Here is a 15,097-nt window from a genome sequence, read left to right on the forward strand (position 1 = left end):
TTTGCATTACGTCATGGGTTTATACACTATAAAAAGTAGGATTCCTTTAGTCCTCCTGAGTGCATAGGGTGAGGTGGAAAGATCCTGACCTGGGATTTAGAAAGCCTAGCTTCTAATCTGAATGTGGCCCATGGTGGTTTCTGTGACCTTGGGCCCTTTCCTTGCTTTCTCTGGGCATGGATTTTACCATCTCAAATATGGAAGGATAGGGCCAGATGATCTAAACTCTGAAACCCTTTTATTCCTATGAAATTTCAAGCACTAAGAGGAGGCTATTTGCTTGAATGTGCCAGGATTTGGAGAGAAGGTTGTATCCATTCCTTATCCTTGTTAGTTTTATGGGCTTTGATTGTTCCACCTCTCTTAGCCTTTGTCATTGCACACTTAAGTTTGCCCCTAATAACAGGCCACCCCTAGATTAGCCGTATTCATCCTCTGGGTCATTTTTGTTGCCCTTTTCTAGTTATCCTTGGGCCCTGACTTCTTTTTTATCTACTCTTTGTGCAGGGGCCATGCTAATCCGTGTATAGTTCCAATTTTAATATATGTGCTGCCGAAGAAAGCACCCTCGCTTTCAATAGATATAAACCTGACCATTGTCCCTAGATGTGGGACCCTGTAGTCTTGCACAAAGGAAGGTTGGTTTTCTCTTCAGTTTTCAGGTTCCTTCCTGCTTCTGCCTATTCCTTTGTCAACCTTCCTGACCCCAACACGTTAGGCCACTGCCTTTAGGAAACAGTCTAGCTCCCGGATCCCTTTCCTGGGTCAAAACTGATAGCCTGGAACACAACACCCAGGACGTGGATTATTTTTATAGCAGTGCATTACCTTACATCCCCCCCACATTGACTGCCATTTTGCATCTCACTCAATACCTTTGCTTCAGCTCTTACGCTCTCCTTTGGCAAAGCATTTCCCTACCTGAAAGGGCTTCATATGATCTGCAGCCCTGAAATTTTCACTTTGCTCTACTTCTTCGGGATCACTTATAAAAAATTTAAATCAGACAAGTCCCAGCAGAGTCTCTTGGGGCCCCCTGCACGCTTAATCGCCTTTCATTCAGTGAAGTGACCATTTATTTCCACCTATTGTTTCCTGTCTCTGAGTTCTCAGGCCCTCATTAAAGCACCACCCTTAATTCCATGATGATATATTAGGCATTTTCAATGCCTGATATATTGTCCAAAACTTTCTAATAGATTAATTATATCCACTGCTTCTCTCAACAATTTGCATCTAATTATCCCTTTATTGTGCACTAGTAGATCACATGGTTGAAACCTTACAGAAATATTGTTGTTTTACTGCCAGCAGGTAATGTTGCTTACTCCTCTTTCTCTCTTTTGAAGCCTCTGGAGTTGGACTCCACGCTGCCTCCTTACTAGAAGGCTGCCTTTCCCACTGCTCATCAGTGCACATTCTTACTCCAGAAAGGCTTGTCTTTATCTTTTTTTTTTTTTTTCATTGATTTCAGAGAGGAAGGGAGAGGGAGAGAGAGATAAAAACATCAATAAGAGAATCATCGATTGGCTGCCTCCTGCACGGTCCCTACTGGGAATCAAGCCCAAAACCCAGGCCTGTGCCCTGACCCGGAATCGAACCGTGACCTCCTGGTTCATAGGTCGATGCTCAACCACTGAGCAACACTGGCCGGGCTCTCCTTTATCGTAAGGCAAGTTACCCAGGTTTCTCTGGACACCTACAGATGCTGTTTATGTCTGCACCTCCACCCATCCATCTGCATCCTTTCCTTAAAGTTCCAGCCCAGGCTTTGCTTCTCTAGGAAACTTTCCTTGACTTCTCTCGTCATTTATTTCTCTCTTCTCATGGGAATAGTTTGAGGCAGCCTCAGCCAGTTTGCCATTTAAGTTTTTTAAATAATTAAACATTATTTGTGGGGGGTGGGAGTTATGGTTCTTAGGCAGGGCCTTCCCCAACCAAAACACTTTATGTTTTTAGATCTAACACAATCCCCAACAACCAGTGGTCATCGTTAAGTATTCAAGCATTCAATGATTCTACACTTAATCCTTGATGCCAAAAGTTACATGGATCTGAAATAGATGCCCATGGGCATGTGGCCCTCCAGGTCCTTTCTAAAACCCTCCTTAGGGATGGGACTTATTGCCTACCTGTTCTTCCTTCAGTGGGAACAGAGTTATTCCTTTCGGCAGTGGTCCCACAATTTCGCCCTTGAGTTCTTTCATAACCCATTCGGTAGGTTGTCATCTAGTGGTGGGACATACAATAAAGAGGAATTGAGAGAGAGGTGGCCATGACCTTAGAGACCACCACATAAGCACATAGTAGTACTTAGCATTTCTTGAATTGCCATTATTGAATTGCCCAAGTGCACTAAACCTGATAGTAGGTGACTGGGAACTTTTTCCTGGTTTCGTGACTTCTTAGTTGAAAGCATTTTCACCATCTCTGGCTTTTGGTTCCATATCTCTCATCTTTCTTTTTTTTTTTTTTTTTTAATATATTTTATTGATTTTTTACAGAGAGGAAGGGAGAGAGATAGAGAGTTAGAAACATCAATGAGAGAGAAACATCGACCACCTGCCTCCTGCACGTCTCCTACTGGGGATGTGCCCGCAACCCAGGTACATGCCCTTGACCGGAATCGAACCTGGGACCCTTCAGTCCGCAGGCCGACGCTCTATCCACTGAGCCAAACCGGTTTCGGCTCTCATCTTTCATTACCAAAAGACAAAAGAAATTTCATTCAGTTTGTTTTCTCCTTTTTTTTTTTTTTTTTTTTCTGGGGCATGGAGGGGGCGGGGAGGAGGAGAGAAAAGGGAAAGGGAAAGGCAGGGAGGGCGTGCTCCTGGGAGGGAGAGCACCTCTCCTTTGCTTTCTTAAGTGTTTCTTTTGTATTTTGCACTTTGGGAGGGGGGGTCCTCTACTTGGCTTCCTGTGTTTGGTTTATTTAAAGCATCTCTCATATTAGCGGAGTAGAATGGCCCACAAATAGTTTTTTTGGCCCTCCCAGTTTCCCACTGATTCTAAGGAAGATTGGTACAGGCAGAAAGAGACAAGCCAATCAAACAGGCCATGTAAGTAACAGAGTGATGCCTAGTCCAAGGGCATAATGGATTCCTGCCCTCTAGACCAGCTTGAGGAATCTGCTCTGGGCAGAATGTTCTTCGGTTTGTATCTGAAGTCAAGGAAAGTTAGAGCCCTAAATGACTCTAGCGGTGGGGTAGGCCTATTAAGAAGCACTATCAGATTCCCAAGCCAAAACATATTTCAGTGTTACCATGGCCTCCAGCATATCTTCATTCTTGTCTAAAAAAAAACACACAAAAAAACAAAAAGAACTTCACTCTTAGGAAGTTCTTCCTTTTACCTAACCTGAATATAGTCCCTGTGTTTTTAATTCATTGTATCTTACAATTACTGTGCGTTTCTTATTACTACAGGGTGCTTTGTACTTCCATGTTCATAGCCCCTCTTGATCCTGGCAACAATGCCAAGAGGTAGACAGGGAAAATATTGTCCTTACTTTATAGAAGAGCAAACAGAGATTCAGAGAGATGATGTGACTAATCTATATCTTATCCAGGGACCCATGTGTAGCTAATAAACAATAGAGGACCAGAATTAGATTTTCTGTCTGTGGTCTGAGTGCTTTTCCCTCTACACTAGACTGTCCTGTTCTTGATTACTGTGATAGCTCTTTAGCCAGTATTTTCCATTTTCAGGTATGTCCCACTCCAGTCCTTGAAGAAGTAATTTTAGAGCAAATAAAAGTAAATTATAGCCGAAACCGGTTTGGCTCAGTGGATAGAGCGTCGGCCTGCGGACTGAAAGGTCCCAGGTTCGATTCCGGTCAAGGGCATGTACCTGGGTTGCGGGCACATCCCCAGTGGGAGATGTGCAGGAGGCAGCTGGTCGATGTTTCTCTCTCATCGATGTTTCTGACTCTCTATCTCTCTCCCTTCCTCTCTGTAAAAAAAAAATCAATAAAATATATTTAAAAAAAAAAAAAAAAAAGTAAATTATAATTATACCAAAGAGATTAATCTTAGGAAATGCTTAGCCTTATGATATGGTATAGTTTGAACTCAAAATGAGAGGAACTGAATTCTTAATAGACTGCAGCCAATGTCTCCCCAGTACCTAGTATATGCCTGGCACATTCAAGACATTTGATAAACATTTTTAAATTAATTTCAATGTCTCTGTCCCCCACCAACTTCTTTGAACAGTGCTTGGTGCATAAAAAATCAGTAACTTTTTGAAAGAATAAATGAATGCTTGCTAGAGGTATAAACAGGTCTGGAGAGACACTGAAGGAGAAGGAGATGAGGTCCCCAGCTGAGGTTGGGGAAGTCAGGGAATGTTTTAGAAAGAAGGCTGACATTGAAGATAAGCCTTTGAGAGAAGAGAAGGACGGAGAATGTTGAGGGGGGCAGTCCAGACAGAAGAAAAACCATGAACCAAGGTTCCACAAAAGCGTGTGGCATATTTAGTTAGCAGTAAATAATTTGCTGTGCCTGGGGCATTGGGTTACTTGCTATTTCCAGTAAGAGTGCATGAGAAGAAGAGGCTGGAAAGGGAGGCTGAGAGCAGATTGTGAAATTGGCTTTCTTCCAAAGCCAGGGGAGTCATTAAAGGTTTCTGAGCACAGAGCTGGCCTGCTCAGAGCCATGTTGAGGAGGTGGAGGGACTGGGGCCTGTGCTGAAGCTGCTCTGGGTGCTGGCACCTGCCCTGGATGTGTTCAGCTTTCTTAGCACAACTTAGGTCTGTGTACCTGTTTTAGGGATACAGCTGTGGATAAAAGCAGTGAATGCCAGCTCTGGCCCTCTCCAGCTGAGAGATTTGGGAACAAATCATCTAGGTTCTCTGGATTCAGCATTGATTCCATTCAAGTCTTTCACTAGTTTTTCTTCATCATTACTCCATGCATTCATTTTAAAAGCCAACTTTGAACCAGACTTTAATGGTATGTAGGATAACAGCAAAGCCATCTACATAAAAGATAATACTTTCTCAAAGATCATACCATGTTGTTATCATAAAGTAGGTAGAGAAGAATAAGACATTGTTATTAACAACTTTTGTTAGCAATGGTCATTTAAAAACTCAGTTATATGCCAAAAACACTCATGTGCATGGTTTTCTGTGCCCCAAAAACACAGGGCCAGAAGGATGGGAGTCATCCTCACCCCTTCCTCTCCTCACCTGCCTCAACAAAATCAATTGCCAAGCCCCAGCAACCCCACCTCCTGTGTGGATCTTCCCTGTGTCCACTTGTCTCCACCTCCACTGCCTTCACCTTAGTCTAAGCTTCCAGCATGTCACATCTGGATGTCAAAAACTTCCCATCTGATCAGCCTCTTTTTCCTGCCTCTAATCCTTTTTCAAATAGCAGCCAGAGTGACCTTTTAAAAATAAATCTACAAGGGGTCAGTTATATCTGAAGTAAATATGGCAAAAGCTATGGTTTAACAAAGCTGGTTGGTGGTTATCCAATGTTTGTTTTATTATTTTATACTAGCAGCCTGGTGCACAAATTCATGCACAGGTGGGAACCAGCCGGCCTGCCTGATGGGGGCCCATCGGGCCAGGCTGGTGGGATGGAGGGGCTGCAGGCAGTTGGCCGTCTGGCCCTGCCCCCAATTGGGGTGGGGGGGGGGGCAACTGGGGGTGGGGCCTGCTGGGGGGAGAGGCTGTGGGCAGTTGGTCGGCCAGCCCCGCCCCCGATTAGGGTGTTGGGGGCCTATTGGGAGCAGGGCTGGCCAGGAGGAGAGGCCGATCGGGCCCAGATCAGGCTGGTTGGCTGCTGCAGTGGGTGTCATAGCCACTGGTTGTTCCAGTCGCTGGGCTTTTATATAGATGCTTTTGGACACTTGAAATATTTAATTAAAAAATTAAAATAAGACAAAAAATCTGATCATGCTTGCTTAAAATTGCTTTTAGGCCTTGACTGGTATGGGTCAGTAGTTAGAGCGTCAGGCCACACACTGAAGGGTCACAGGTTTGATTCCCAGTCAAGGGCACGTACCTGGGTTGCAGGTTCAATTCCCAGGTCCAGTCAGGGCTCGTGCAGGAGGCAGCCAATCGATGTGTCTCTCTCTCTCTCTGTCTCTCTCTCCTCTTCCTCCTCCCTTTCACTCTCATAAATAAATAAATAGATAGATAAATAAATTTGATTTTAGGATAAAGGCTAAAACTACTATTACCATACTACTACTTCTTTTTAGCTCTTATTATGGAAAAAATTCAAAGACACATGAAAGTAGAATGAATAGTATTACAAACCCCCTTGTAGCCAGTACCCACTGGGATGCCTAATAAGTCTGAGGCCCTGTATCACTGAGTTCTGCCCACCTTACCAGCTTCCTTTTGTACCACCTTCTCAGTAAGCTCCAGCCACCCTGGCCTTTTTTCTAATATACAAGCTCCTTCCCATCTCAGGGATTCAATAAGATAGTCTTTTTCCTGGGATACTCATCATTCCACCTTTACCTCTTTCACTCACACCCAGATTTCAGCTGAGGTGTCACACCCTCTGGGAGGCCATCCCTGACATAGACGCATCTCCTGTCATACACTGGCATAGCACCTTCTCCTTTTCCTTCACGCCACTTACCACAACTGCAAGGAAACATTCAGTCTTTCCACATCCACCTCCCCCACCAGACTGTAAGCTGTATAAGGAAGAGTTCAGTCGGGGGTGATAGGCACGTAAACCACTACTTATAATGTACTATGACAGATGCTGTTCGTGAGGGTGCAGATGATGCCATTGGGAGCACAGAGGGAGTCCATGTGACCCCCGAGAGCCCTCCCAAATGAAGTGGCATTCAAGTTGTATTTTGTAGGCTATTTAATAGTTTATCAGGGAGAGACCAAAATACACGAGGGAAGACATTTCAGGGGCGGGGATGAAAAAGGTACAGAGGAAGGAACCTACAGAATGTGTTCAGGCAACACAAGAAGATCCGTAGCTAGAGTAGGGGGACCTTGGGGTGGACAATAAAGAGGTAGGATATAAAAACAGAAGATAAGGCTCAGATGGCAAAAGCTTGTTGAGTGCCATGATAAGGAGCTTGGGTTTTAAGACTGGCAGTGAGAAACCAGAAGGTAGGCTCCATACTGAATCCAATTAAACTAAAATAATAGAACTTTATATAATTACTCAGCGGTTATCTAGTTCAGCCATCTGCCTGTTACAGTTGAGAAAGTAAGGCCTTACCATGGTCTTTGTCTTCCCCTCTTCTAACTCATCAATAAGTCAAGCCCCAGGGACAGGAAACGAGCAGGTTTGCAGGAAGGCACTGGAAAGGGCGAGGAAGGCGAAGGCTCCTCACTTCTTAGAGAGTGAACGAGAGCATTGCCACACTCCTGGCCTTGAGAGGAGGCCTCCCCACATTGGAAAACTCAGACATCCCAGAGCTGACCCCAAACCCCAAATGTGCCACCTCCCTGGGCATGGTGGTTGTCTGGCTTGTGGTGGCCTCCTGGGAGTGGGCCAAGGACATTGTGCAGAACACCAGGGAATTCCCGCCAGTGCACTTACCACCCACTCAAGAGCTGGTGGCAGCCAAGAGGCAACACTGCGCCACTAAGGTGTTTGTCAAGAAGCTAAGTTGGGCATTGTGGGCGATCCTGAGAGCCCTTTTTAGATTGGCTGTGTAACGGGGGGGAGGGGGGGGGGGCAGAAACACAGCCTTTGGAGGCAAACCAGAGCTAGTGTGGAGGGTGTAGCATGACAGAGAACCCTCCCTAGGAGGCAGGGACATGCGGCTTCATTTTCAGTTTCTCTACCAACTTGCTCTTTGATTTTAGATAAGTAATTTCTCCCTCTCTCAGATTTATTTTTCTCTTCTGCAACACAAGCATGCTAAATTAGATGCTCTCTAGGTATGGTTGGCCAGTGCATTTTCTAGATACCTGAATGGTTAAGCCTCCACATTTAAAGTATTCAAAAATTAGTTATAACTCAGGTGGGCTCAGTGGAAAGGCTGGGCCTCAGTTGTATGGGTAGAGGAGGAAACAGGGTTTCTGTGGGACTGGAACTGGAGGGAAAAGACACAGTGATAGAGCTGATCTCTGAGGAGTCACCAAAGAGACACAGTGACTTGTTCTGGCAGCAATGACCAAAGGGGGTCAATCTATTGCTGGAGTGTGCAGGAGCAAGAACACAGACAGTGACATTGTGAGAATGCCTCCTGTGTGCCAAGATCTGCTCAATGCTTTACATGCATCTTAGTTTCCTATTGCTGCTGAAACAAATTACCACAACACGGTTCTGGAGGTCAGAAGCTCAAAATTGGGCTTAAATCAAGGTGTTGGCAGGACTGCATTCCTTCTGGAGGCTTTAGAGAGAATTCATACCTTGTCTTTCTCAGCTTCTGGAGGCCACCCACATTCCTGGGTTTGTGGCCCCTTCCAGCAATGGCAACACTCTGACATCTGTTTATATTATTACATCTCCTTCTCTGACTCTGCTCCCCCTGCCTCCTTAAGAACCCTGGTGATTACATTGAGCCCACTTGGGTAACCTAAGATTATTTTCCCCACCGAAGGTCCTTTACTTAATCATATCTGTGAACTCTCCTTTGCCATGTAAGGTAACATAGTCACAGGTTTGGGAGATTAGGATGTAGACTTCTTTGAAGGACTGTTATTTTACCTACCATAGCTCATCATCTCACTGAATCCTCTTAACAAGCCCGTTTTTTAAAAATATTTTTTTATTGATTTCAGAGAAGAAGGGAGAGGGAGAGAAAGAGATAGAAACATCAGTGATGAGAATCATTGATCAGCTGCCTCCTGCATGTTCCCTACTGGGAATTGAGCCTGTAACCTGGGCACGTGCCCTGCCCGGAATTGAACCATGACTTCCTGGTTCATAGGTCGACGCTCAACCACTGAGCCACACCAGCCAGGCCTAACAAGCCTTCTTTTATCATCCTCTATTTAACAGCCAAAGAAAAAGAAGTTAGGTCATTTGCACCAGGACACTCAGCTGAAAAGAGCAAAGTTAGGCAATAGAAGTTAGGGATTAGAGCAGCGGTTCTCAACCTGTGGGTCGTGACCTCTTTGGGGGTCGAATGACCCTTTCACAGAGGTCACCTAAGACCATCAGAAAACACATATATAATTACATATTGTTTTTGTGATTAATCACTATGCTTTAATTATGTTCAATTTGTAATAATGAAAATACATCCTGCATATCAGATATTTACATTATGATTCATAACAGTAGCAAAATTACAGTTATGAAGCAGCAACGAAAATAATTTTATGGTTGGGGGTCACCACAACATGAAGAACTGTATTAAAGGGTCGAGGCATGAGGAAGGTTGAGAACCACTGGATTAGGGTCTCACTCTCTGGAAGAGACTGAGAACCAGGCAAGGAATCTGAGATTGAGAAACAGATTAGGATCATAGCAATCTCAGCTAAGACCTGAGTACCAGACTGGGGAACTGAGGTAAACACCCAGTTGTAAGAACTGAACTAATGTGGCAATGGAAGGGGAAGGATGATCTTGGGCCAGTCTTGATGCTACTATGCAATGACACAATGGAATCTCAAGGTTGGGGTACTGATGGGCTGTTTGCTGAAGTTAGGACTGGCCAAGGAGATGGGCAGGCAAAGGACCCAAAGGTGAGAGCAGAGCTGAGGCAGAGAGGGTAGCGGCTGGCTTTTCTAAGTGGGTAACAGTCTTTCTGCCTTAGTAAATTAGAGGTGACACATTTCTTCGTGGCACTGGGTCATCACTCCCAAAGGTCCTTACGTAGTGCAGCGTTCTCAACCTGTGGGTCGTGACCCTTTGGGGGTCGAACGACCCTTACACAGGGGTTGCCTAAATACATCCTGCATATAAGATATTTACATTATGATTTATAACAGTAGCAAAATTACAGTTATGAAGTAGCAACGAAAATGATTTTATGGTTGGGGGTCACCACAACATGAGGAACTGTATTAAAGGGTCGCAGCATTAGGAAGGTTGAGAACCACTGCTGTAGTGGTTCTCACACTTTAGTAAGCAACAGAATCACCTGAGGTGCAGATCCCCAGTTCCCAACCTCAGAGTCTCTGATTCAGTGCCGTAGATCTAGGCGCAGGTTTGGGAATATGCACTTTGAACAAGCTCCCCAGATGATGCAATGCCGACAACTCATGACATACAGGACTACACACTGAGGAACACATTCTTAGTGTTTGGGGCTACAGTACAGTGAGGTGATTAGAGTTGTTTGTCACCTACCAGGAAAATGATAGTCATTAGTCATTATTATTGCTATCTTTTGCTGAGTTCTTAATACCACATATTATGTGACTTAATCTCACAACCACTCCATGAGGCACCTGCTAATGACATGATGCGGGTGATGGAAGTAAGCAGTAGAGTGGCTGGATAATTTGCCTAAGGTCATGTAAATGAAAGAATTAGGATTTGAACCCAGCACAGTTTGTCTCCAGAGTGTACACTCTTAACCCTGACCCTAAATGTGCACTCAGGCTTTCTCGCTCTCCACTGCTCTCCACATCCTACATCAAGCCTGCTCACAGCCACCTGCCCAAATAAGAAAACCAGCTCTCACTCTGAATCTCATCCCAGGAGGCAATTGTGTCTGCCTCAGGGAAACTTCCGGCAATGTCTGAGACATCTGGCAGCTAGTGGGTAGAGGCCAAGGATGCTGCTCAACACCCTACAGTGCACAGGACAGCCCTCTACTGTAACAGAATTATCTAGCCCTAAATATCAATAGTGCTGAGACTGAGAAACCCTGCTCTATAAATGGTTCTGACCCTGAACACATCAACTCATCTTCATTCAATAAATATGTATCTACGACAGGCCCTGTGCTAGGTGTGGGGATACAATGGTGAAGAAGACAGACTATGGCCCTGTCATCAGGCACTGTATAGTCAAGAAGAAGAGACGCGTGAGTCAACATGTGATTACAGCACTGTGTGATAAGAACTGTGATAAGGAGGAAGGAATGCCTAGTTTCAGATAGATCTGGGTATGAATCCAGCCACTTATTAGCTTTGTGCTCTGGGTGATTACTTAACCTCTCTGAACCTCAGTTTCCTCATCTGCAGTTCAGGGATCACAATTCCTACCTCATGGGGTCATCACATTCTAGGGTGCCTAGCACAATGCCAGGTATATAGTAAGGTGTTCTAAAAAGTGTAGCTATTATAATTGTTCTTATAATTAGAACATCTCTGTTAAAAAGTTGTTTCTTATATGAGTCAAGATCTATATCCGCTTGTCCCCATGCCCGTCTTGGTTTTGCACTGTGCCAACCAGAATATAAATCTCCTTCATCCATAGCCATTTGACTTTTGAAGACTGTCTTGTTCCCTGCAGCTCTCTTCTTCAGCCTCCACAGCCTCATCTTTCCTCACAGAACATGGTTCCTGGTCGCCTGGCCTTCCTGGCCACTCTCCCTTAGTCATTCTCTTGTTTGCCACCGTCCCTCTACACATGCAGCCTCTAGAACCGGACTTGGGCCTCCTGTGCTTGTTGAGACCAATGCCTTGCTCCTGTCACTCACATCATCACCCTAGCCTTGGTTGCCCAAACTCTTTGATCAAGTTTTTTTCATTCTTTCTCCCTCATTCTAGTCCATGCTTTCCAAATTTGACACCTTCCTGCCTGGTCCTTTTTAATAAACATCACCTCTGGCCTTTTTGATAACACCTTCCCCACTGCATTTCTGATCAAATACCTGATCCCCCACTCCTTCTCCAGGTCTTATAGTGGTTTGAGCTCCCATCCAACCAGGTGGGGGCTCCTGCATACCTCCAGGAGCTCACACAATTTTAACTGATACATCTTTCTCTCCCTCCGCACCCATGATCATGTCTGTTTTCCAAGAGCAAACAGCAGCACCACCAGTTGGCCTGCTTCTTGCTGCCTCCATTACCACTTCTAATCTTACCACCACCTCTGCTGTCTGCCACTCTCTTCCCTCTTTGGGCCACATTTTTTTCTCCTTGTTATTCTCTGTTCTGTCCTTTGTCTACCACTAATTCTGAATGTCTCCGCTTTGGCTTCTCAAGAACCAAATCCTGCCTTGTGGCCAGCAGACCAATCACACTCTACATCTTTGGTTCAGCCCAGCTATTTTGGTCCCTGCTCTGTGCTCTGAGCTTTTTCTCACTTTCCTCTGGGTTTACACCTCTTTCAGCACTCAAAGGGTGACAGACATCTTAGAGTTGGTTAACTGAGCTGTAAAGGCCAGACTTCTGACGTGGCTGGTGATTGATTAATGGGTCCAGGTGCAAAAAAGATGAAAGGTGGATCATTTTGTTTAAAACTGAATGGGATCTCTCTCAAAAAAACAAAACAAAAACTGAATGGGGATTTTTTTCCTTTAGTGGATTTTTTTTTTTTTCCAGATGGGACAATGGAGCCTATTGCCTCTTTAAACAAAGAAGTCAAACTACAATAGATTCAATTTCAGCAAATGTTTTTTCCAACCTCTAATAGATACCAAGAATCATACTTGGTGCTTTCATGTATATTACTCATTAAACCTGCCAAGATGAAATGCCTTTTTTGGTGCCCAGACTTTGCCTCCTAGACGAACTATTCATCTGTTCATTCATTATTTATTGTGCCAGGCACTGTGCTAAGTACCATAGCAAATACAAAAATAATTACGAGCCTCTGCTCCTCAGGAACTCAATCTAGTGAACAAAACATGTCAACCATCAGGTGTGACACACGGCGGCAGTTGTGCTTAGAGTGGCAGAGAAGGAAGGCGCTTCGGGAGCAAACAGGGCACCCACTAGCTCTGCCCAGGAGAGCTAAGGGAGGTTTACCAAAGGAGATGACATTTCAGCTAGACCTGAAGGATGTGTTTGCTCACACACATAAAGAGAATGGGCTTGTGGGCAGCAAGAGCAGCCTGGGTGTGAGAAAGAGCAGGACATGTTTTGGAACTGCTATGCCTGGAGTTTAGAAGACTTGCTTCAACATCAGGGGCTTCTGCCCAGAGCAGTCAGAGAACTGCCTGGGTCGCAGAGCAAGTGAGTGGCAGAGACAGAGTGAAGCAGCAGCAGTTGGAATTGTCCGGTGGCTAATCCATAGTCCTTGGCCTCCGACCCTCTAACAGGCACACACATGCGCATGTGCTCATAGGCATGTACCAGGTCCAAGCTCAGTGCCCTGTTCCCTGGTGCAGAGCTGTCATTTGACCAGCCCCTCCTGCTTCCACTTCCCCTCATAGGCGCCTGCCCCTGAGCTCTGAGGATTGTCCCCAGTGAACATGGGAGGGAAGCAGAACCCAGAGAAGGCTGATCCATCCCAGTGTTTGGTCCTGACCCAGACATTTACCTAGGACTTGAGTGCTTAGATCTTAACTCCTGTAGCTTCTGAGATAGACTCTGAGACCTTCATAGTGGATCCTATTGGCTTTGAGATGCTTCTTGCTGGAGTGTCCCAGAAAAGGATCTGGGTACGTCAGCCTGCCCTTTACTGAGGAGGAGATACTTTTAATTTCCCGGAGCCCTAGAAGGCTGGAGTGGGTTTATGCTAAAAGTTCCCTGTTCCCTACCTCCTACCATAAGCACTAATGAGAGCAGGAGGGGAGAAGATTCTTAAATTCCATGCTAGTTTAGAGGTAGGTAATCAAAAAATAATCAGTTGGCTGACTGGTTTGTCAACAGTATCTGTCCAAAGAGCCCCAGCCATTTCCTAAATGCCATAATTCATTTTAGTTGGATTTTTAGAGAGGAATCGGATTTACTGTAGATTTGTACCATACCTCTTTTTGGAAGGGCTTGCGGCAGTTTACAGATTGAAACAATGTTCTTAAGTAAGACTTTTAAGGATGAAACATACCGTGGTGGTCAGAAAGATGAAAAAAATAATAGCTACTTCCAAGCATCACTGTGTTCAACACTTATGCTATAAATCTGGCTGAAAGATTCCTGGCAGAAAGGCCAAAAAGGAAAACCATTGGTTACCCAGTGTTCATTTTCTGACCCCAAAAAACCATACAGAATCTCCTGTAGGGAAATCATTTTCCTTAAGCTAAAGTTTGATAGAAAGTGATTGTGTTTGGTCCTGAGAAGTTGAGAAACAGGGTAAAGAGTACACAATCCAAGTCGGCTGATGTTTCTCCGTGTGCAGTGCTCCCAGTGCTGCTGAGCGGTTATGTCCATAGGTCACCTGAGAGCAAGTCAGCTTGACCATGACAATGTACTGCCTTCAAAGGACCCAGGAGGACTGGCTCTTGGCTCAGGGAGAACGTGGGAAGGCGAGATGACTAGATCTCAACACGCACGTTACCCAAAGAAAGAGATAACACACACCTTTGGAGTGATTATGCCAGGTGCATTTGTTCATTTCATCTTAATGACCATCTGGGGAGGAGGAATTATTGTTTACATTTTACAAGGAAATGGAAGCTTAATTTTTTGGCTGATCCTAGGCCACCATCAAGTCACAAGTGATTCTCTGTAATTTGTCCACTTGTAAATAGATTATTATACTGGGTGGGACAAACACAGATTTACAGTTGTGAGTACTTGAAACACAGAGCTTATTCTTATATTATTTTCCATACAAACAACTGTAAACCTACTTTTGCTACACCCTGTATATCACCTCCCCACTTCCTTCCTTTCCAACCCTCTTTACTCATCACCACACAGCCCTCCCCCTAGTTGTACCCATTTTAAAGACTGCTCAGAATGTGCCATGCTCCCTCACAGCTCCAGACAGTTGCACATGCTATATCCACCAAAACAGCTCTGATCCCATCTCCACTCAGAGGCCTCTCCCAAGCTCTCCTTTCTCTCTGTCCCTGCCCCCCATGTGGCTAAGACACACTTCTTTTGTTCTCCCATAGAACCCTGTACACGCTGGATTTTTTAAAATATATTTTTTATTGTTTTCAAAGAGGAAGGGAGAGGGAGAGATAGAAACATCAATGATGAGAGAGAATCATTGATCGGCTGCCTCCTGCATGCCCCCTACTGGGGATGGAGCCCGCAACCTGGGCACGTGCCCTGCCCAGAATTGAACCATGACTTCCTGGTTCATAGGTCAACATTCAAACACTGAGCCATGCTGGCCAGGCTGTTTTTGTGTTTTTTAAAAAT

The 15,097-nt window shown here is 44.9% G+C and overlaps 1 protein-coding gene and 1 non-coding gene across 2 annotated transcripts in view; one reads left to right on the top strand and one right to left on the bottom strand.

The window, feature by feature from the left end:
* The window catches only part of MMP24 (matrix metallopeptidase 24), a 44,474-nt gene that overhangs the window by 2,444 nt on the left and 26,933 nt on the right, over window positions 1-15,097 (top strand). The window lies entirely within an intron of this gene.
* LOC139014734 (U6 spliceosomal RNA) lies at window positions 462-566 on the bottom strand. The gene has a single exon (XR_011472291.1). It is a non-coding gene; the product is annotated as a U6 spliceosomal RNA (small nuclear RNA).

Source organism: Myotis yumanensis, unplaced genomic scaffold (genome assembly GCF_028538775.1).
Source record: "Myotis yumanensis isolate MYYU_CA2020_CCGP unplaced genomic scaffold, mMyoYum1.0.hap1 SCAF_7, whole genome shotgun sequence".
Classification (NCBI taxonomy): domain Eukaryota; kingdom Metazoa; phylum Chordata; class Mammalia; order Chiroptera; family Vespertilionidae; genus Myotis; species Myotis yumanensis.